At 35.4% G+C, this 23,529-nt stretch overlaps 1 protein-coding gene across 1 annotated transcript in view; it reads right to left on the reverse strand.

Annotated features, from left to right (window-relative positions):
• Positions 1-23,529, reverse strand: part of LOC309663215 (uncharacterized protein) — a 359,357-nt gene that overhangs the window by 334,607 nt on the left and 1,221 nt on the right. The window contains exon 2 of the mRNA XM_082466839.1: positions 21,935-22,000. The gene's annotated coding sequence lies outside the window, so the exon portion shown is untranslated. The remainder of the gene's footprint in view (positions 1-21,934; positions 22,001-23,529) is intronic.

The raw sequence follows: 23,529 nt of genomic DNA on the forward strand, positions 1-23,529 counted from the left end.
GTTCTTTTCATTCTTTTTTCTTTATCCTGCGCTGCAGTAGTTATTTCCACCATTTTATCTTCCAGGTCACTTATCCTTTCTTCTTCCTCAGTTATTCTGATATTGATCCCGTCTAGAGTATTTTTAATTTCATTTATTGTGTTTTTCATTGTTGCTTGGTTCCTCTTTAGTTCTTCTACATCCTTGTTAAATGTTTCTTGCATTTTGTCTATTCTATTTCCAAGATTTTGGATCATCCTTACTATCATTATTCTGAATTCTTTTTCAGGTAGACTACCTATTTCCTCTTCATTTGTTAGGTCATAGGTTAGGTGTTTTTCTGTCATCTCATTTTGCTTATCTTACTGTGTTTGGGGTCTCCTTTTCACAGGCTGCAGGTTCGTAGTTCCCGTTGTTTTTGGTATCTGTCCCCAGTGGCTAAGGTTGGTTCAGTGGGTTGTGTAGGCTTCCTGGTGGAGGGAACTAGTGCCTGAGTTCTGGTGGATGAGGCTGGATCTTGTCTTTCTGGTGGACACGTCCACGTGTGGTGGTGTATTTTGGGGTGTCTGTGGCCTTATTATGATTTTAGGCAGCCTCTCTGCTAATGGATGGGGCTGTGTTCCTGTCTTGCTTGTTGTTTGGCATAGGATGTCCAGCACTGTAGCTTGCTGGTCGTTGAGTGAAGCTGGGTCTTGATGTTGAGATGGAGATCTCTGAGAGATTTTTGCCATTTGGTATTACATGGAGCTGGGAGGTCTCTTGTGGACCAGTGTCCTGAAGTTGGCTCTCCCACCTTAGAGGCACAGCCCTGATGCCTGGCTGGAGCACCAAGAGCCTTTCATCCACACGACTCAGAGTAAAAGGGAGAAAAAATACAAAGAAAAAAAGAAAGAGAATATAATATAGTGAAGTAAAATAAAGCTATTATAAAGCAAAGCTATACAGAGAAATTCTCACTCAGAAGCATATACATATACACTCACAAAAAAAGGAAAAGGGAAGAAATTAATATATCCTGCTCCCAAAGTCCACCTCCTGAATTTGGGATGATTCGTTGTCTATTCAGGTATTCAACAGATGCAGGCACATCAAGTTGTTTGTGGAGTTTTAATCCGCTGCTTCTGAGGCTGCTGGGAGAGATTTCCCTTTCTCTTCTTTGTTCGCACAGCTCCCGGGGTTCAGCTTTGGATTTGGACCCACCTCTGCGTGTAGGTCGCCTGAGGGCATCTGTTCCCCGCCCAGACAGAACGGGGTTAAAGGAGCAGTTGCTTCGGGGGCTCTGGCTCAGTCAGGCCTGGGGGAGGGAGGGGTACGGATGCGGGGCGAGCCTGCGGCGGCAGAGGCCGGTGTGACGTTGCAGCAGCCTGCGGCGCACCGTGCGTTCTCCCGGGAAAGTTGTCCCTGGATCACGGGACCCTGGCAGTGGCGGGCTGCACAGGCTCCCGGGAGGGGCGGTGTGGAGAGTGACCTGTGCTCGCACACAGGCTTTTTGGTGGCGGCAGCAGCAGCCTTAGCGTCTCACGCCCGCCTCTGGGCCCCGCGCTGATCACCGTGGCTCGCGCCCGTCTCTGGAGCTCATTTAGGCGGCGCTCTGAATCCCCTCTCCTCGCGCACCAGGAAACAAAGAGGGAAGAAAAAGTCTCTTGCCTCTTCGGCAGCTGCAGACTTTTTCCCAGACTCCCTCCCGGCTAGCTGTGGTGCACTAACCCCTTCAGGCTGTGTTCACGCCGCCAACCCCAGTCCTCTCCCTGCGATCTGACCGAAGCCCGAGCCTCAGCTCCCAGCCCCGCCCGTCCCGGCGGGTAAGCAGACAAGCCTCTCTTGGGCTGGTGAGTGCTGCTCGGCGCCGAGCCTCCGTGCGGGAGTCTCTCCGCTTTGCCCTCCGCACCCCTGTGGCTGCGCTCTCCTCCGTGGCTCCGAAGCTTCCCCCCTCTGCTACCCTCAGTCTCCGCCCGCAAAGGGGCTTCCTAGTGCGTGGAAACCTTTCCTCCTTCATGGCTCCCTCCCACTGGTGCAGGTCCCATCCCTATTCTTTTGTCTCTGTTATTTCTTTTTTCTTTTGCCCTACCCAAGTACGTGGGGAGTTTCTTGCCTTTTGGGAGGTCTGACGTTTTCTGCCAGCGTTCAGTGGGTGTTCTGTGGGAGCAGTTCCACGTGTAGATGTATTTCTACTATATCTGTGGGAAGGAAGGTGATCTCCGCGTCTTACTCTTCCGCCATCTTCTCTTCCTCCAGGTAAAGCTTCTTTACCTTGGGAATTAGAGGCCTTTCTTTTGTTTTCTAGCAAGTGGCACTATAGCACATGTTTTCTTTTGCTTGTTTTTAAAGGAGTTGCTGCCAGCTATATTTGTGAGTGCACACTTTCCACCCTCTACTCCTTCTGCCAGAGGGGTTGTGGGTGCCATTGTCCTTGCTTGTACCACAGAGGTCACCAGTTCTGTTGCTGCTAACAAAATTGCCAGGGTCACAGGCACCACCACCATTGCTGGGGTCACCAGGGTTGCAGGCACCACAACCACTGCTGGGGGAGCTAGGGTTGCAGGTGTTGCCACTGCTGCCAGGGACGCCAGGGTCATGGGTATCACTGCTATTCCTGGAACTGCTGGGATTGTGGGAACCACCACCACTGCTCCTCCAGTTCCACCACTGCTCCTCCAGTTCCACCACCTCCATGAGGTCCAATCCACCCACCTTCACGTGTACAGATCAATAGACATATAATATTTTATAAGTTTAAGGTGTATGTATTGATTTGATAAATTTATATATTGCAATATGATTACCATCAAAGCATTAACTAACACATCTATAATATTATGTATGTATCACTTCTTTTTTGTGGTGAGATCATTTAATATCTAGTCTCTTAGCATCTATGAAGTATATAATGCAGTATTGTTCACTATAATTACTATGCTATGCATTAAATCTCTAGAACTTATTCACCTTCTAATTGCAATTATGTATCCTTTAACAACATCTTCCGATTTCCCTGCCCTCTCCAGCCCCCAGTAATCAACATTCTACTCTCTGTTTCTACAAGTTTGGCTTTTTTAGATTCCATATATAAGTGATATCATACAGACTTTGTCCTTCTCTGACTTATCTCATTTAGCAGTATGTTTTGTTAACGTTGAATTGGTAGTAAGCTGAGGTAACAGTTTAGAAGTCAAGGTCAGATTAGACATGACATAGGGCAAAGAGACAAAAATATGTCATTTCTGGAGAAAAGACTCAAAGAAGGTAAGAACCATATCTAGATCCACAGACAGATGTTAGTCCTATTCCATAGTATTGCAGCAAGCTCAATATCCAATAGATATTTCCCTGGGAGAGAAGTTAGTAGGATAAAGTACAAGGTAATTTTAAGGTTTTTGTCTTTTGAATATCTTACAGACTTAATTTTATTTTCTATTTCAGCATTTGCCAGATGGGTTAATGGTAATTAATGGTAATGGTAATTCAGCAAGAGTTGCATGAATTTATATATATTATAAGTGTATTACTAGTCTTGAAATATTAAGTGAATATTTTGGTTAATATATAGTATGTTTAAACAACTGAATCTATATACTTATTATTCATAATGTGTTCCTTCAATCAGCTGAGTCTGAAAATTCAAATACTAGCATGGTAAATGGTTGAAATATTTTGGTATTTAAAGGGTTCCATGCTCAAAATGTCTGGAAAACAATTATTTTAAGTGAATTTATTTCTTATGTTATTTAGTTACCTATATAAAGTTAACACTGTAAAGGAATTTTAGAGATCTCATTGATGGACATTTTGTAAAATTTACCTCTTTAAATAACAAAACAAAACATGATGATTTGGACATATTGGTTCTATCTGCTGCCAACCTGAGTACTGTAAAGATATTTGTTCTCTAAAAGTGTCTGATGACATTTTAAGAAAAATGGCTTATCCTTTTGATATTGAGTAATCTTTCTTCTGAAAACCCTTTTCTATCATAAAACAAGGACCCCATTTAGAGTCAGTTCCCTACATCAGGTTCTACAAGAGAATGATGATGATCAATATAAATGGAGAGATCTAAATATGGTTTTTCATGAGTATATTCAGTCACCAATTGTTCACAACAGCATTATATATTTTCCAGACTAAGGCATCACTGTTGTTCAGAGAACACAAAAAATATTTTGTTTTGATCTAACTTCTTAGAAATACAAAGTTTATTTCAAAAAAAATCCTTATGAAAATAACTACTAGTTGCATTTACTAGCTGGTTAAATTACAGTATGCATAACAGAGAGGTATGTGTGTATTACACAAGATCTGTCCTCATATTTATCCCATTTAGAACTGTGCCATATGTACAGACATAACATAGAGAGCTGTACTCTGAAACTCACAGAAGAACCTTGTTGATTCTTTATAATATGTAAAAACAGCATATTAAATTCTGAATTATAAGTGTACTGTTAAATATATACTGCTTGTGTTTAAAGTCTTCATAGTTGCTAACTGAAACTTGAATATTATAAAACAGAAGTGTCTTTATCCTATAAAACCTCTCACAGGTTTTGTTTTAATGAAAATATTATTGGAGTTATTCTTCACTGATACGCCCATCTTCTCTTCATCCCGCATTTCCAGTCTCAGTAATTTAAGCCACATATTTGCTTTTGATTCCTTTCTTTCCTTCATCTACTCTCATACTAAACAACTAAATAATGAAATATTCCTTGTTCTACTTTCTTAATATTTCTGGAATCTATACCTTTTCTCCTTTAAGCCAATAGTTAGTTAAGCCCATGATCTCTAGCTTAGTTTACTTCAACAGCCTATGAGCTGGGCTACCTGTCTCTTGTAAATGAACTCTTCTGATTCACTCTCTGTATTGCATTCATTCACTCATTCATTTATCTAGTATTTAATATATACTGTGGGACCAGACACTGTTTTGTGTGTGTGGTTAATCTCTCTAAAACTCAGTTAATCATATTATTATCTTCTTTAAAACTCTTCAATGAGCTCATCTTTTTCTATGAAATCCAATTACTTAAATTATTTATCTCCTCATTAATTTACTATTTCTCATTACTGGTCCATTGCAAACGTTTAGACGCCTTCTCTGGCTAAGATCTCCCTTTTACCTAATGCTTTGTCAAGACTCTTATGTCCTCCCATAGTATTCATGAAGAGCACTCATCATACTGTATTGTAAGTACTTGACTAAAATGTCTCATCTCTTGAAAATAAGCTCCTTGAAAATAGACAATGTGCCTTAGTATTAATTACATGTAAAGTGTTTAATAAAAGTATGGGGACAATAGAATCTCAGTAAAGAATAATTGAACAGTCCTGATCACCTGAGTATTACAGTATATGCTAAACTTAATTTTCCATCATTTATGTCAAACTTCTGAATCTCAAATACAATATTAAAAATACAAATCCAAAAACATATTGGACAAAACCTAGTCACTCTTTTCTGGAGTATCTGAAACATTCAGGCAGAACTGTAAACCAAGAGGTATACAAACCTCATAAGAAAGACAAAGGGAAAGTCTTGTGAGTGACAGATTGCTCACACTTTGGATGTGACCTAGGAAGTCATATGTATTCTGGCAGCATATTATGAAAATTCATTCTTCAATATTCTTATGTTATAATTTTTATACAACATCCCATATTGTATACTAATAAGCAAACATCGTATCATTTAATTTTTCTGTACCATATTTATGACCATCTCTTCGTTATACCACTGTGAACTCACACAGATTTGTGTCCAGTAAGATTGACACAAAGATCCCAGGTCTAAATTCATATGAGAATTCTAGAATTCAATTGATTGTTGATTCTAGAATATCAAGGTGACAGCTGGACTCATTCATACAAACTTTGAGGTGAGTAATGGAAAATAAAATGTTTTAGTGAAATGTGTCCTCTCTCCCCTGTTTTAAGGTGTTTTGGGTGACTGTGTGATGGCTTTATGATGTGTCAACTTGGCTGAACAATATTCCCCAGAATTCTCTTCCTAGTATATTTCTAATTAGAGTAGGCTACAGGGAATATTTTCTTGACATAGTTAAAAGAAAGGTGACAGTAGTAATTTTTTACCATATGCACACCTTCTCCTGGTTATTCAATCAAACATTATTCTATGTGCCACTGTAAAGGGATTTTATAAATATTAAAGTCCCTAATCAGTTGATTTTAAGTGAATCAAAAGAGAGCATCCTGCACACACCAAACTTAATCTGTTGGTATTTATTTATTTAGTATAATTGACCTACAACACTGTTAGTTCCAGGTGAACAACATAGTGATTTGATATTTCCATACATTACACAATGATCACCATGGTAAGTTTACTTACTATCTGTCACCATACAAAGAGATTAGTTTGACTATATTCCCCTAGCCATACATTTCATCCCTGTGACTCATTTATTTTGTAACTGGAAGTTTGTACCTCTTAATTTTTCTCAAATATTTCCCTCATCCTACCATCCTCCTCACCTCTGGCAACCACCTGTTTGTTCTCTGTATCTACAACTCTGTTTTATTATGTTGGTTCTTTTTTTTTTTTGAATTCCACTTAAGTGATTTCATACCATATTCGTCTTTCTCTGACTTATTTCACTTAGCATTATGCCCTCTCCATCTATCCATATTGTTGCAAAAGGCAAGATTTCGTTTTTTTATGGCTAACTGTATAAATATACCACATCTTCCTTATCCATTTATCTATCAAAGGTAGCATCCATATTTTGGCTATTGTAAATAATGCTGTGATGAACACTGGGGTGTGTTTATCTTTTCAAATTAGTGTGTTTGTTTTCTTCAGAAAAATAGAAGTGGAATTTCTGGATCAATTTTTAAGTTTTTGAGGAACCTCTCTATTGTTTTCCATAGTGGCTGCACCAATTTTGCATTCCTACCAACAGTGCACAAAGATTCCCTTTTCTCCACATCCTCACCAACACTTATTTATCTTTTTTATAATATCTATTCTGACAGATGTGAGGTAATATTTCATTGAGGCTTTGATTTGCATTTCCCTGATAATTACTAAGGTGGAGCATCTTTTCATGTGTCTGTTGGCCACCTGTATCTCTCCTTTGGAAAAAATGTCTATTCAGGTTCTCTGCCCATTTTTTATACAGGTTGTTTTTTAATGCTGAGTTGTGTGAAGTTTTGTGTATATTTTCGATATTAATCTCCTATCAGATATATCATTTGAAAATATTTTCTCCCATTCAGTAAATCAGAAGGTGTGATACTTCCAGCTTTGTTCTTCTTTCTTAAGATTATTTTGGCTTTTTGAGGTTTTTTGTGTTTCCATACAAATTTTAGAATTATTTGTTCTAGTCTTGTGAAAAATGCCATTGGTATTTTGATAGAGATTGCATTGAATCTATAGATTGCCTTGGGTAATATGGTCATTTTTCACAATATTCTTCTAATCGATGAGCATGGTGTGGCTTCACATGTTTTTGTTGTCTGTATTTTATGAAGTCTTATAGTTTTCTGAACACAAGTCTTTTGCCACCTTGGATAGTTTTATTCCTAGGTATTTTTTTTGATGCAATTGTAAATGAAATTGCTTCTTAATTTCTCTTTCTGATATTTTGTTGGTAGTGTATAGAAATGTGACAGATTTCTGTATTTTGTATCCTGTAAATTTACTGAATGCTTCTACTAGTTCTAATAGTTTTGAGCAGAGGCATATTTGGAATTTCAATATGGCATCGTGTCATCTGCAAACAGTGGCAGTTTTACTTCTTCCTTTCTAATTTGAATTCCTTTTATTTTTCTTGTCTTATTGATGTGGCCAGGAATTCCAATACTGTGTTGAATAAAAGTGGTGAGAGTGGGCATCCTTGTCTTGTTCTTGATCTTAGAGGAAATTCTTTCAGCTTTTCATCATTGAGTCTGATGTTAGCTGTTGGCTTGTCATATATGGCCTTTATTACGTTGAGATATGTTCCCTCTATACCTGTGTTGTTGAGAGTTTTTATGAAATGGATGTTAATTGTCAAACGCTTTATCTGCATCTACTAGGATGATCATGTGATTTTTCTTCAATTTGTTAATGTGTTTTATCACATTGATTTTTTGGATATTGAACCATCCTTGCATCCCTGGGATAAATCTCACTTGATTAGGTTTTATGGTCCTTTTAATGTATTGTTCAGTTAGGTTTGCTGATCTCTTGAGGATTTCTGCATCTTTATTCATAAGTGATTATTGGTCTGTAACTTTTGTTGTGGCGTCTTTTTCTGGTTTTGGTATCAGGGTGATGCAAACCTCATAGACTAAGTTCAGAAGCATTCTTTCCTCTTCCTTTTTTTGGAGTAGTTTGAGAAGGATAGGTGTTAAATCTTTTTTAAATGTTTGGTAGAGTTCACTTGTTAAGCCTTCTTGTCCTGGGTTTTTGTCTGTTTACAGTTTTTGGATTACTGATTCAATTTCATTACTAGTAATTTGTTCATATTTTCTATTTCTTTCGGATTCTGTCTTGGGAGATTGTATATTTCTAGTAATTTGTCCATATCTTCTAGTTTGTCCATTTTATTGGTGTATAAATCAACTAATTTGTTTGTAATAATCTCTTATGATCCTTTGTATTTCTATAGTACATACTGCAACTTCTTTTTTCTCTCTGATTTTATTTGGGCCTCTTTTTCTGATGAGTCTGGCTAAAGGTTTATCAATTTTATTTATTTTTTCTAAGAACCAGCTTTTAGTCTCATTCATCTCTTCTTTTGTTAAATCTCTATTTCATTTATTTCTGCCCTGACTTTAACATTTCTTTCCTTCTAACTTTGCATTTTATTATTTTTCTAGTTCCTTTAGGTATAAAGTTAGATTGTTTCCTGAGATAGGCTTTTATTGCTATAAACTTCCCTCCTAGACAGTTTATCCTGTGTCCCATATATTTTGAATCATTGTGTTTTCACTGTCATTTGTCTCCAGGTATCTTTAAAATTTCCTTTTGATTTCTTCAGTGACCCACTGATTGTTTAGTAGCACATTTTTTAGCCTCCATGTGTTTATGTGTTTTATAGTTGATTTCTAGGCCCACAGTGTGTCAGAAAAGATGCTTGAGATGACTGCAATCTTCTTAAATTTATTGAGGCTAATTTTGTGGCCTACCACATGATCTATCCTGAAGAACGCTCCAAGTGCACTTGAAAAGAATGTGTATTCTGTTTTTGGATGGAATGCTCTCTATGTATCTATTAAGTCAATCTGATCTCATGTGTTGTTTAAGGCCAGGGTTTCCTAACAGATTTTCTCTCTGGATGATCTATCCATTGATGTAAGTGGGGTGTTAAAATCCCTGACTATTGCTATATGACTATCAACACCTCCTTTTGTTTATTAATATTTGCTTTATGTATCTAGGTGCTCCTATATTGGGTGCATATATGTTTACAATTATATCTTCTTGTTAGATCGATCCCTTTACCTTTATATCATGTACTTCTTTGTCTCTTGTACCATCTTTGTCTTAAAGTCTATTTTGTCTGATACACGTATTGTTACCCCACCTGTGTTTCCATTTTCTTGAAATACCTTTTTCCATCTGCCAATTTTCAGTCTGTGTGTGTCTTTAGATCTGAAGTGAGTCTCTTGGAGACTCACATGTACATGGATCTTGTTTTTTATCAATTCAGGCACTGTATGCTTCTGATTGAAGTATTTATTCCATTTACATTTAAAGTAACAATAGGCATGTAATTATTGCCATTTTGTTTGTTGTTTTCTGGTTGTTTTGTAGATCATTTTTTTTCCTTTTTATTTTACTCTCTTCCCTTGTAATTTGATATAATTCGACTATCTTTAGTGTTATGTTTGGATTACTTTCTCTTTTTTTCTGTATGTATTATAGTTTTTTGATTTCTGGTTACCATGAGATTCATATATATAACTTCTTAAATATATTTGATTATTTATAGTTGATGCTCTCTAAATTCAAACACATTCTAACCACCCTACAATAAGATTTTTCCTTTCATAATTTTCATATTCCTAGTCATGGTCTTTTCTGCTTAGAAAGATGTTACTGACATTCCTGATCTTGGAGAAGTGGCCTTATGTGGGAGACATCCTATGGAGCCCAGCAACACAGTCGTCTCTGGTCACCAGAGCCCTGTGCTCTAGGGGTGTTCCCTATATGGATTGTGTGTGGCCTCTTCTTTTGTGGCAAGGATGATTACTGTGGGTGTGCTGGTAGGTGGGCTAAGGTCCCAGCGTTAATAGTCTAGAAAGAGGACTCCAAAATGGTGCTTACCAGTACCAGTGTCCTCACATTGGAAGAAGCTCCTACAAATGGTTGCCACCAGTGTCTATGTCTCCAAAGGGTCCCATTGGCCTCTTGCCTCTCCAAGAGGCTTCTCCAAGATCTCCAAGTAGGTCTGAGCCAGGCTCCTTTCAAATTACTGCCTCTGCACTAGGTCTCAGAGTGTGTGAGACTTTGCATATGCCCTTTAAGTACACAGTCTCTGTTTCCTACAGTCCTCTGGCCCTCACGAAAGTAAATCCTGCTAGCCTTCAAAGCCAAACATTCTGGAAGCTAATATTTCCAATGCAGACCTGCTGGGCTGGGGAGCCCAATGTTGAGCCAGAACCCCTCAGTCTTTGCAGAAAGCCACTGCGATTGTAATTATCCTTCTGTTGGTGGGTCGCCTACCTGGGGGTATGGGCCTTGACTGTATTGTGTCTCCACCCCTCCTACCTGCCTTGTTGTGTTTCCTTCTTTTTATCTTTAGTTGTAAAAGATCTTTCCTGCTAGTCTTCAGGTCATTCTCATTGATACTTTGTAAATCGTTTTAAATTTCATGTGTCCATGGAAGGAGGTAAGATCAGTGTCTTCCTACTCCACCATCTTGGCCACTGCCCTCTGTTGGAAGAACATTAAAAGGGGGCTTAGCACTTCCCTGATCAAAGACTACAAACAGCAGCTGGATCTGCAGTTTCTCTCCTTTTCAGTGGATCTTCCTTTCTGGTTGCCCATCTGTGCACAGTAAGCTTCAGCTCATCTCATGGCATTTCATCCTGCTCATGATCTACCCTTCCTGGCTGCCTGCCCTGTAGACTTTAGGGCTTGTTTAGCCAGCCCCCACAACTGCATACAGTAGTTCCTCACAATAAACAAACAAATATATATATTCACTTTCCTACTGACTCTGTTTCTCTGGATGAGTCCTGACAAGTACACACTAGCTTAAAAATATGACAACTCAACTGTCCATATCTATAATTACTTGTTAGCTTTAATATATTTTTAGAAACATGCCAGGTATGCTTTTTGCCTCTTAGCAAGAATTTAAAGAGTAAACTATTATATCAGGTGTCTGGCTTATAAGAAGTACTGCAACTGTAGATCTCAAAGTCTAATCTTGGATTTTTTTAAGAAATAGTAAGTAGCTATATGATTTATTTAGCTTCTGTAATATAATGGCCAGAAGTTTCCAGGCCAAAATCTAAGAGCTTCAGTGATTTATATGAAAGAAGAGTAAGAAACAGAACTAAAAAGTGCTTTAGCTCTCAGTAGGATGACTTGCCCTGAAGAAGTGATCTGATATAGGAACTACCATATAAGAGGAATTATCCTGAAACTTTACAGAATTTGTTTATTTGTTCTAACAGTTTTTTAGTGGAATCTTTAGGGTTTTCCATGTAATAGTATGTCATCTCCAAAGAGAAACGATATTATTTCATCCTTTCTGATTTCGATGTCTTCTTTTTCTTCCCTAATTGCTCTGGCTAGGATTTCCAGCACTATGTTGAATAAAGATGGGCACACTTGTCTTGTACCTATCTTAGAGGAAAAGCTTTCAAACTTTCCCATTGAGTATGATGTTAGCTGTGGGTTTGTCATATGCAGCTTTTACTATGTTGAGGTATGTTCTTCCCAATATGTTCAGAGCTTTTATCATGAACAGGTGTTGAATTTTGTCAAATACTACTTCTGTATCTATTTAGAGAATCATATGATTTTTATACTTCATTCTATTAAGGTGGTGTTTGGAGTTTATTGATTTATATAGGTTGAGCCATCCCTGCATTCCATGGATAAATCCCACTTGATCATGTTGTATGCTCATTTACATATGCCATTGAATTTGGTTTGCTAGTATTTTGTTTGGAATTTTTCCATCTATATTCACCAGGGATATTGGTCTTTTCTTGTAGTCTTTATCTGACTCAGGTGTCACAGAAATTTTGTCTTTAGGAACAGAGAACATTTTGGGAGAACACTTTGAGAACACTTCTCACCTCTTCAGTTTTGGGGTGGAGTTTGAGAAGAATTGGCATTAATTCTTTAAATGTTTGATAGGATTCACCAGTGAAGCTACCTGGTCCTGGGCTTCTCTTTGTTGGGAGGGTTTGATTACTGCTCAATCTCCTAAGTCATTATTGGTATGTTCAGATTTTGTATTTTTCATAATTCAGTCTTAGCAAATTTATCCATTTCTTCTAGGTTATACAATTTATTGTCATATAGTTGTTCATAGTAACCTCTTATGATATTTTGTATTTCTGTGGTGTAAATTGTAATTTTTTTCTCTTTCATTTATAATTTTATATATTTGAGTTCTTTTTTTCTTGGTTATATTTATTTCTGCTCTAATCTTTTATTTCCTTTCTATTGCTAACTTTGGAATTAGTTTCTTTTTCAAATTCCTTGAGGTATAAAATTTGATCATTTATTTGAGGTCTTTTTCTTAACATAAGCATTTATCACTGTAAACTATTCTTTTAGAACTGATTTTGCTGCATCCCATAAGCAATTTTATTGTTTTCATTTTCATGTGTCTCAAGTTACTTTCTGATTTCCCTTTTGATTCCTTCATTTACCCACTAGTTTTTCAAGGTTGTGTTTTAATTTTCATGTATTTGTACGTTTTTCCATTTTCCTGTTATTGACTTCTTGTTTCATATTATGATCAGAAAAAAACAACTGATAGGATTACAGTCTTCTTAAATTTATTAATATTTGCTTTGTGGCCTAAAATATGATCTAGAGAATGTTCTGTGTGCATTGATAAGTATGTGTATTATGGTGCTGTTGGATAGAATGTTCTATATATGTCTGTTAGGTCTATTTGGTGTAAAGTATTATTCAGGGCCACTGTTTACTCATTAATTTTCTGTCTGGATGATCTATCCAATATTGAAAGCAAGGTATTGAAATCCCCTACTATTATTATATTACTGTCTATTTCTCTCTTTAGTTCTGTTAATATTTGCTTTTTATATTTAGATGCTCATTGCATTCTTCAATTCCAGAATTTGTTTGCTTTATGGTTTCTACTTCTTTATAAAACTTCTCATTTTATTAGTGCATTTTTTCCTGATTTTATTTAGTTGTCCATCTGTGTCCTCTTGCATTTCATTAAGTTTCCTTAAGACGTCTGACAAAGAATTCAAAACAGTTAATTTGTAGATCTCCATTTCTTTAGGGTAAGTTACTAAAGCTTAAAAGTTTCCTTTGGCAGTATATTTGCCTGTTTCTTCATGATCAATGCACTCTTGCATTGGTGAGCAACTCCTCCCAGGCCCTTAGTAAACAGTGTTGGTGACAGGACCATGGCTAATGGGGCTGTAGCCTACTCCTTAGGGGTACAGAGCTGTTTCTGGGTCTTTAATTGAGACCACAGTTGGCAAGTCAGCCTCTTGGGAGCAGGCATGCCTTCTCAAAATGGATTTCCTAAGTTTTGGACTCCACTGAAGTTTCATAACCTCCTACCTAGATCTCAAAGTTCCTACAAAGGCACTTTTGCCCATTTATGGTTGCCAAGTTATTGTTGCTGAGGTGAGATATCAATGAGAAGCTCTTTTTCCTCCATCTTGCTCACTTCATCTATTTTTCTTTCCTGTCATTTTGTCTTCTATCTTTTCTCTTCAAAAAAGAGAAAAGAAAACTGTTTCAATTTCTTTCCATTTTCTTTCCTTTTATCAAGGTGACCAAGATAGAAGAGGCAAACATGACTGAGGCAGAAGTAACTGGCAGGATTGGGGAATGGTTAAACAAAGGGGTCACGAAAAAATCTAAGTAAATTTGTTAAGGATAATGGATACCAGCAGGGAATTAAAACATGAGAAAGATGAAGACAAGAATGAAGCCTGTGGCATTTGATTGGACTTAGATAAATTGGTGTGAGCTGTGTGTTAACAAAGGGATATGAGTAAACAAAGAAACAGATATAGGTCTCTTTGTGCGTGTGTGTGTATCTTAGCTCTGTCTAATGAAAATACCTGGAAGCTATGAGCACATTTAATGTCTAGGTTTTTTAAATAAAAGTTTCAAAAGTAGTAATAACAAACAGGAACTAATATTGGGAATGAATAAAGTAGGGAAGAATCATTTTTACAGTATAATCACAACTAAGAAGTTCTACATAAATAGAATGAATTGTAGAATCAGAAACAAATAAAAATTTGGTAAACATAACAGTTCCATTTTTTCAGGCAACTATCCTCAATGGATACTAACACTCATGGATGAAAATGTGTTGAGAAATATACTATATAGTCTTTAACTATCTCCCACAATTCCAATCAAAATTATGGCACATTTTTGTTTTTGTAGAAATTTACAAACTTATTCTAAAATTTATATATAAATGGAAAGGGTACACAAATCTAAGATTGGTTTGAAGATGAAAAAGAAAGCTGGATGTTGTACAATGACAGGCGAATCTGTAGTAATTAAGAGAATGTGGTATAGGTGCAAGGATAGACAAATAGCTCAATGGAGCAAAGAAAGAAACATACTGACTCCTATTGTCACCTGGTTTACGTCAAAGTGTCACTGCATTGAAATGAGGAAAGGTGTTCTTTTTTGAATAAATGGTACTGGATCAGTTGGAATCTGTGTGAAAAATACATCTTTTCCTCCACAACACACAAATAGCAATTCAGATAGATTATAAAACTAAATTTGAAAGTTAAAACAATAAAGCTTTTAGAAATTAACATGGGCAATTATCTTCAAGACCCTAGGATAGACAACAATTTATGAGTAAGTATATAAGAAACAAAATATTAAAAGATAGATTAATTGGATGTCAAAAATTAAGAGATTCTGGGACTTCCCCAGTGGCTCAGTGGTTAAGAATCCGCCTGCCAATGCAGGGGACACATGTTTGAGCCCTGGTCCGGGAAGATCCCAAATGCCAAGGAGCAATTAAGCCCATGTGCCACAACTACTGAGCTTGCACTCTAGAGCCCAGGAGACACAACTACTGAGCCCAGATGCCGCAACTACTGAAGCCCGCATGCCTAGAGCGTGTGCTCTGAAATAAGAGAAGCCACCGCAATGAGAAGCCCGCACTCACTGCAACTAGAGAACGCCCTCACACAGCAACGAAGACCCAACTCAGCCAAAAAATAAATAAATACAATTATTAAAAAAAGATTCTGACCATCAAAAGACATTAAGAATGTGAAAGTTAGGCCACAAAATGACATATATTTGCAATATGTGAAAACAACAAAGGATGTATGCAAGTCCATAAAAACTGCTACAAATCAATAATAAAAAAGCAGACATGCCAGCAAAGTCAAAAACTTCGAACACTTCACAAAAGAGGATAAACAAATGACAGACAGCATGACAGGCAGCATATGAGAAAATATGCATCATTAGTCACCAGAGAAATGAAAATTAGATACCACTGCACATCTACCAGAGGGCTAAAACAAAATAACAACAACAACTGATTATACCAATTATTAGTGATGATGTGGAGAGCTAGAACTTTTCTGTCCTACTGGTGGGAGTGCAAATTAGAAATCCACTTTGGAAAATAGTTTGCAGTATTTACTAAAGCTGAAAATATTCATGCTACCACTCATCAATTCTATTCCAGAAATACATATACATGTGCATCAAAGAGCATGTACAAAAATTTTTGTAGCATCATTATTTGTAATATCTCCAAACTAGAAACGATCAAAATGCCCATCAATAATGAAATGCAAAAGTACAGTTTGCTATATCCATATAGTGGATACCATTCAATGAACTGCTCCTACAGGCAACAACAGGAATGAATCTCACAGACATAATATTGAATAAAATAAACCAAGCACAAATGATACATGTCGTTAGATTCTATTTATGTAATATATAAAACATTCAAATTTCAACTATAGTGATATATGTCAGAATATTTTGCTTGGAGACATCACTGATAGACTTCTGGTGTGCTGATAATGTTCTAGATCTTGATCTAGGTGACAGTTATATAGGTGAGTTCACTTAGTAAAACTCATAGAGATATATGCTTAATATTTTTGCATTTTACTGGATATAGAGTATGCTTCAATAGAAAAAATTAAATAGACAAGAAATCAAGCCCCAATTCATGCAGTTTGGTCAGCTTCATTGCAATTTGTGGCTCCAAGAAGACTGACAGAACTAAGCCAGTAGAAATCTTCTATTTCTTTTAATAAGTTAAAGAAGCTGTTATAATACTTTTGAAAACAAATATCAAAAGGATAAAACACAAATTGACAGCAGTGTGTGATGCTCAACATTTATCTAAGAAAACAGTTTTAAAATTTTGTCTCAGAATTTTAAGATTAGCATATTCATACTCAAAGAGAGGCTGTAACCTGGACTGAGTTTTTATACACAAGATAGAAATCCAGGGGGAAAAGTTGGAAAGGAATCACAGAGTGTCATATTAAAGTTCTGATCACTTACTGTTTGACTGTTTACATTTCATTTTATGATAATACACATAAAAGATCAATTGTTCTAGAAACAGGAAGATAAATGTTTATTTTATCAAATATAAAGAAAACATTATAACTGTGCTAGATTATCTCTTCTATACCTGTCTTCTAATATAATCTTGGTAAGGATAAAAACTAATTTTTCTGGAATCTTCTTACCCTAAGCTCTAGGTCAGAATTTGCCAGTGAAAGTAATTTGTGTGAGATACGGAAGGGAGAAGTGAAGCAAAAGCCATTGTTTTCAGAGATCAGTCATAGTGCCTTAATCAGAGTGAAGCTGCAGATGACTTTACAAGCTCACACTGTCCCGTTGTGGCAGACTTTGCAGAATTCTTCATGAGCTCTCTCTTCATGCTCCCACCTTTTGGCTAGACACATCGCATAACTGGATTTCTATTTGAACACCTGCTTTTCCTCCTGCTCTAGTGCTTTAGGCTCTAGTTGTTATTGTTTCACTGATCATCCAGCTGTAGCATTTCAGATGTTCATACTAGCCCTTCCTGCTTTTGTATAAGCTCTAATTCATTTTATTAAACCCCTCACTCATATAAAAGTTGAATGGCTCAGTTTTGTTGACTGAGAAGCCACTTTGATATTTTACATATTGAAGTTTTCCAACTTTACTGCCACATTCACATTTTTTTAATTAAAGAACAGGATAACTTACTGACATGTTATTTAAGTACTTCAAAACAATTTAAAGAGATGTAATTTATAATAATAAGCAAAATATACGAATGTTAGCAGTGAAAGCATATTTTCTATATTCTACATGCAAAACTTAGACTTTATTAACTTTTAATTAATGTAACAATCTTCTTATTTATAAAGGTAGGCTGCTTCCTTTATCACTCTAAAAGTCTTTGGAAACTTTACCAGGTAGTTAACAAACTTGAGTTACTGAAACAAGAAAGATTTTTTTTAAATTCTTGCACTTCGTGAAGGTTAAAGGAAGGGTTACTTGTAATAATTTTGGTTTTAAAATATACTTTATGAAGCATAATGGTTATAGAGACTAAGATTTTGCAATGTTAGCATTTTGCAATGGTAGAAAGATGATAATTAGCAAAGGTCAAAAAGTGTTCTTATTTATGATTAGCTGCAAATAAAGTAGGAATTTAAATGTGTTATCTGAATACCTTTGGACAATCAAATATTCATTGATAAGAGTTTCCTCCTTAGTGATAAAATAGTCTCCAAATAGATGTGATGAAAATACTATCTTTGAAGTAATTTTTGATGAAATCTGATAAAACTCACTTACAGAAAACTGCATTATTTGAGTAAAAAATTAATGAGGAAAGTGAAAGTTGCCTAAGACACAGAATATGCATTTGAATCTTATGATCACAGGCAGGCATTATATATTCAAGTTCTCACAATAATTCTTGTTTCCATAAAGGGAAGAGGAAAAAATTATATAAAGAAGAAGAAGTGGAAAATAACATCTATTGAGGGCTGTCTACAAACCATTGCACAGCTTCTTTACATACGCTATTTCACCTTTTAATAACATAATTATTTAAGATAGATATTATTATCATTGCCATTTTATGAATTAAGGCATTGTGATTCATAGCTCATTCAGTTAAGAGTTGGTAAACGTGAACTTAGGACTACCTTGTACAAAAGCCTGTTGGAATTTTTTTAAATTAGTGTGACAAAGGTAAATTTTATTCCTGTGAGCACGCTAATATATAGTGTGTTCTGGAGTGAAGGAGGAATCACTTTCTAATTCTGTAACCTTGAGCAAGTTATTAACCCTGAGATAACACAAAGGATTCCATTTCCAAATCAGACTTACATGATTTGAAGATCTTTTCCAATATAAACCTCTCCTAATAATTTCAAAATAATTTTATTAGTACTTTCTGTTTAAAGATATCAAAGAAATCTAGAAGCATTAATAGGGCAGTTAAGATCTTTAATAAAGTTAAACAAGAAAGGGAGCAAGAAAGTCACCAAAGGAATCTTAGTAAATACAGCATAAAATAATTTGACAGAGCAGAACATATATTTATGTTAAGAAGTAAAAATGGGTTTATTAAATTTTTTAAAAATTTCAAATTGTCCCACAAAACAAAACCCAACTGTTTTCTGTATGTCACAGATATATCTAAAAGTGTTTCAGAAGAATTTACAATAAAGAAATAGGCAACTGCATATGTCTGTCATGCCACCACTAATAAAACAGAAATAAGCTCCTATATCAGACAAGGTAAAATTCAGACAGAAAAGTCAAATAAAAAAGAATTGAGATTTTTTTTTTTCTACCAATGTCCTCTAAGGTCTTTTTTATTCCCACCTTCATTACTTCTGAAACCATACTAAAGATAAAAGTTTTTTTCAGACTGTTCACTAATTAGGTGAAAATTAACCAAACAAACAAAAAGCCCTGCAACTGATAAGCTGCTTCCTGGGAAATAACCCTGTGATTCCCTGCAACATTAATATAAATGACCAACTGGCAGAAGACGATAGGACGTAGTAATATTTTTAACTGGTGCTTATTCTGAACACTTATATTAGGATAGTTTTAATACCAACTACATGAAAAGGTGACAATTATTCCATGTTAACAAAAATTTCTCAATTCATTATTACAAGGATAAAAAAGTTAAGAAATTAATAAATGCCTCTAATTGTGGTTATACATTTAAATGAATATCTATTTTTTAACAAAGTTGAAAAGAACAACCACATTTCTATGGTGATTGCCTAGTATAAAACAAATATGCTTATTGAAAAAAAATTAATCTTAACTTGATTCCAGTTTCAGTCTGAGTAGAACAGATCCAAAGTTATATTCTTGAACAGCATAAAGCATTATATTCTCTTAAGCGCCACAATTTGAAAAATTGACATAAGCCTTGAGTTACAACCTTAAATTTCCCATTAATCTATTGGTAATTTGGGAAGATTTCATTTTATTAATTTCCTGCATTTTTATTTGTAAAATAAAAGTATTCATTTAAATGTCCGATACCATTTTCTGTTCTAATATTCTGAAGGATTTTCATGTTTTAGAATCTTTTTATTGAAGTATAAATGCTCAAAATCTATTACTTTGTGGCTGTCCTTCCTTAAATTCATAATACACACATTACATATATATAAGGAAAATATGTCAATTATAAACCTATAACTAAAAAAAATTTGCATAAAGTAATATTTATGCTAAATCTGAAAAACTATTTTTTGGTCTTTTCTCTTTTGTTTATCTTTAAAAATATTGCCTTGATCCACCGAGTTAATTTCATAGGTAGCTAACAGTTTTTGATCCTCCATTTAACAAAATAACTATACCTTTACCCAGATCAGTAAGCCCCTGAACTTTGTTTAATCTGCAGATACTGATAGGTTTTATAAGTATCACTGTATGAAAGCCGAACAATTGCAATCAAAATATTCTGATGCAATCAAAGTATGCAAGAAAGTTATTACTATAATTTAATGATGTACCTATTCTTTAAATAAATAATTAAATGAGAGAAAAAGAGGAATGACAAGCTATAACAGTTTTTTTTTACTACCCTATAGCTCATTTTTTTAAATATATATTGAAGTACAGTTGATTTACAGTGTTGTTTCAGGTGTACAGCACAGTGATTCAGCTATACACATATCTATTCTTTTCCAAATTCTTTTCCCATTTAGGTTATTACAGAATATCGAGTACAGTTCCCTGTGCTATACAGTAGGTCCTTGTTATCTGTTTTAAATACAGTAGTATGTATATATCAATCCCAAACTCCCAATTTATCCTTCACCACCCCTCCCACCCCCGCACCTTTCTCCTCTGGTAACCATAAGTTTATTTTCTAAGTCTGTGAGTCTGTTTCTGTTTTGTAAATAAGTTCATTTGTATCATTTTTTTTAGATTCTGCATGTAAGCGATATCATATGATATTTGTCTTTCTCTGTCTGACATACTTCACTTACTGTGATAATCTCCAGGTCCATAGCTCATGTTCTTAACACCGTGTAGGAAAACAATAATTTAGGGATTAAAAATGTGGGATGCTATCTAAAGAAGATAGTGTCAATTAGAAAGATCATTGCTCAGAAATGGATGCAATAAAATAAAATGAAAACAAAAGCATAAATATCCTGACTGGTAATGTCCTTTTAAGCAATAACCAAGAAAAAAAAATTTCCCTTTTCTTAAATTTACTCATTTACTGAAATGGTGTTTATTGATTACCTCCTACTGTCTTTTCTATTTAATAATAATTACTGAGCACTGATCTAGTTATTGAAGAGTACATTGAACAAGACAGACAAATCTTCCCTAAAGAATTTTCATTTTATAGTGATGAGACAGACCCATGTCTTCATATGATCGTCCCTCTGTGCCTGTCTATATCCTAACCTCCCATTCTGATAAGGATATCAGTCATATTAGATTAGGGCCTATTCTGATGATCTCATTTTAACTTAATCACCTATTTAAAGGCCCTCCCTCCAAATATGGCAACATTCTCAGGTACTAAGGGTTAGGATTTCTACATAGGAATTTTAGGGGAACACAATTCAGCCCATAACAGAGCCCAAGGTTTCTATGGTGGATGATTAGGTAGCACCTGCTCCCTAGCACATATCAAAATCCCAGACGCCCAGATAGAAAGCATGTGTCCAGCATAAACACTATCTTTACAAACAGTCTAGGCACAGTGAACCCATGTAATCAGTTTGTGAGTGGTTCAACTGCCAAGTTCCCAGATGCTAGTCATGAGAGAATCTTGCAAGCAGGCTTCTCTAAAAAGATAGCAGGCTCAGGTCTAGTGTATTAACCCTTTTGTACACAGGCTGACAAGCTCAAGCTTATTTTTAACTTGTGATATATTTTGGGCTGAATATACACATATGTTTATTATGATTACTAAATGTTGCTTTGATTTTTAAAGGAGACAAAAAATATATTTTGCCGGTTAGTCTATAATAAGCAATTTGGCCACTACTTTCCTTTTATTCATTCCCTAAGCTTATATAACTTTAAATACATTAACAGAAAATTATCCAGTGATTTTGCTTAAAGTTAGCAGAGTAAAGGTTTCAAAATACAAGACAAAAAAAAAAAGAGCATGAAAATTGAGGGAAAAGAATCTATATTGTCTCTGAAACAAAAAAAAAATTATAAAAACTAGTTATAGCCGTTACTTGAAACCACAACCTATGAGAAATATCTACTCAGGACAGAAAAAAGACAATAACATCAGGCACGTACCTTACCAAATCTCTGTTTGTGGTAGGATGAATTAGTATAACTGCTTTGAGGGAAACATGACAATATCTGTAAGAAAAAAAAACAACATACCCTTTAATCTAGGAATCTATTTAAAAGGATGCTTATTACAGAATTTTTATAACAGAAAAAAATCTAAAAATTCATAAATATAAGACTAGTTGAATAAATTATGGTAATTACAGCATTACACACTCTACATGTGTAGTTAAAAACTAAATTAAATCACAGTTGTTCATATGGAATGATCTTCAAGACATATTGCTCAGTAAAAATGAACACTAAATGCTTCATAAGATATGTTTGCATATACATAACAATACACAGACTATATCAATAGTTTGCTTCTGGGTTGAGAGTCTTGGGATCTGAGAATAAGGGTGAATTAATTTTAGTGTTCAGATTTTTACCCACATAAGTTATTACTTTACCAATATAAAATTCTTCATCTTCTGCCTTCTGAGGGACATCAAATGATTAAATCAATCAAGAGGATGAAAGTTGAGAAGGGCTATCATAGAAATCAATGCATCTTGGAATTTAAGATAACATAAAGGATTAGCTTGAATATTCAGATTCAAGGGACTCATACCCAGTATCAAGCTTTACTAATAATTTCAAGGATATATGTAATCATAAGGCACAGGTAACATTTAAAAAAAGGTCCAAGACCTCTAGCACCGTTCTCCAAGTCCTACTACACCACATCAGATGCACTCTGGCCCAAGTTAACAGATGAGGTTTTTGTGAGGAATGCATTACTTCACTTTGATAGAAGGAGCCAGTTAGATTATGAGACATTTATATTTTACAGTGGGTTACACAGATTATATAACATTCTCCAACCAACCATTATGCATAAATCTTTATATTCCAGTTTGTTTACCATAAGCAATTCTAGACAATTTAGGAACGTCCTGCTCAAAGCATTCCATAGAAAAAGATTTTTGCTAGCAAAAACCTTTATTGCTATTGTGTGGGTAGGGCCATCATTAGTATGTAGCAACAAAAATATACTTAGGACTCACTAAATGCTTGCTAGGTACTATGCCAAGTACTGTACATGTAAAATTGAATAAGCAAATACCTGCTTTCAAGGAGTTTCCATTCTATTAAAGGGAGAGTGACAGGTAAATAGACATTTTTGATGTATTGGGAAAAGTGCTAAAATGGAGGGAAGCACAGAGGAAGAGAATTTGACAAAAGCTTAGAAATGTCAGAAAGGCTTCCTAGAGGAGAGAATACTTAAGCAGTCTTAAAGGCTGATTGCAATTAGCCAAGCAATGAAGTGCAAAGGGCTGTCAGGCAGAGGAAACAGCATAGCAAAGACACAGTCAGTCTTGAATCAGCAGGCTCAGAAGGGGAAGTATCTAGAATTTCTCAGCTTCTCGTTTGGGGAGATACTGATATTGTCACTGAGATGGGAAATGCAGGAAGTATAGGGCCTTTGTTTTGTTCTATGGTGGAAGGTGTGGGTTGAGATTTGAATATATTGAATTTGAGATGATTGTGTGACATCCGTTCAAATTTAGGAGTCCTAAGCATCTGCATGGCATTAAAACAAATAGAGCAGATGT

Source organism: Balaenoptera physalus (assembly GCF_965194825.1).
Source record: "Balaenoptera physalus genome assembly, chromosome: 6".
Classification (NCBI taxonomy): domain Eukaryota; kingdom Metazoa; phylum Chordata; class Mammalia; order Artiodactyla; family Balaenopteridae; genus Balaenoptera; species Balaenoptera physalus.